Source organism: Anoplophora glabripennis, unplaced genomic scaffold, assembly GCF_000390285.2.
Source record: "Anoplophora glabripennis isolate ALB-LARVAE unplaced genomic scaffold, Agla_2.0 scaffold513, whole genome shotgun sequence".
Lineage (NCBI taxonomy): Eukaryota > Metazoa > Arthropoda > Insecta > Coleoptera > Cerambycidae > Anoplophora > Anoplophora glabripennis.
Genome location: NW_019416672.1, coordinates 117,798 through 119,231, shown reverse-complemented (window position 1 = coordinate 119,231; position 1,434 = coordinate 117,798).

Sequence of the window (1,434 nt, the reverse complement as noted above, 5' to 3'; positions counted from 1 at the left end):
TAATTCTTTTATTTTTAGTTTATCCTCATAACGCAGAGAACCAAATAAAGTTTTTTTTTAAACGAAACGCTATTCATTTTAATAACTATAATATCCGTAGACGCCTAAACGAAAATATTCACACGTGCCGCTCGCAGAAATAAACCACCACATACCACGTACGAAATATTACTGCATTTACTGCAGCAGTGGCTGTCGTTGTTGCAGCCACATAACTCCATATATTCGTGTACTGGTTCGCATGCCTGATTAGCCAATCAAAACAAAGGACGCATCTAATCGTTCGCTGTGCACACATTTTGTGTATGAGGTTGCATATATTAAGGGGGATTTATTTTAGCGCGAGTACATTTGAATTCTTTAAATATTTTGTTGATATTTAATATGATTAAATACATAAAATTTTATGAAAACTGCAGCTCCGCAGCTCTTATGGTAAAACCGCCACTGGGAACAATCCAATTTATTTTCCACAAAAATCCTCCCAAATGCTCCAGCAAAATTAACAGAGCTAGATATCAAAAGATACCTAGGTATTTGTATGTTAATGTCTGTAATTCATTTGCCTAACGTGAGAAGCTACTGGTCAGGAGATGCAGGTGTTGATGTCATTAAAAATACAAGGTCCCAAACACATTTCGAGAAAATTAGACAGAATTTACATTTTAATGATAATACCAAAATGCTGCCAAGGGAAGATGAAAATCATGATCGTCTGCTATCGCCTTTGAGTCATGTTTCATGTCATGAGTCATGTCAAGCCAAGAATTATCTATGGCAACATATGCCAGCGAAACCCCATAAATGGGGATATAAATTATTTGTGCTCTCTCGAATATCAGGGTTTTCATACAATTTAGAAGTATACAAAGGGCAGGAAAATAACCCAAATAGACCTGACAAAGACTTAGGGGCGTGTGCAAATATTGTGGTGAGACTCTTGCGTAATATACCAAATAATATGAACTATCGTGTATACTTTGACAATTATTATACGACAATTCCCCTAATTCTACAATTAGCACAGCGTGGCATTATGGCGTTAGGAACAATACGAAGAAATCGTATTCCAAATTGTCCACTTCCAAATAATCAAATCATGAAGAGGGTGAATCGTGGCGGGAGCAGAGAATTTTTAACAGAAATGGATGGTGTACCTTTTACATCAGTAATTTGGAAAGAACAAATTAGTGGTATTGGTTCCCCCTTTACCTAAATCAAAAGTGGAGCGATACGATAAAAAAGAAAATAAAAACGTAGCAGTTGATTGTCCCCAATTAGTCGAAAAAAATAATTTTGCGCATTTAAGTTTTCACAAGTACCTAAACCTAAACTATACCGTAGTTTTTAGCCTTCTCGGAAAGAATTTTTTTCATGTCTAGAGTTAAATGGAGGAATAAAAGGAATTGAAGTTATTCGCACAGAACTTTTGAC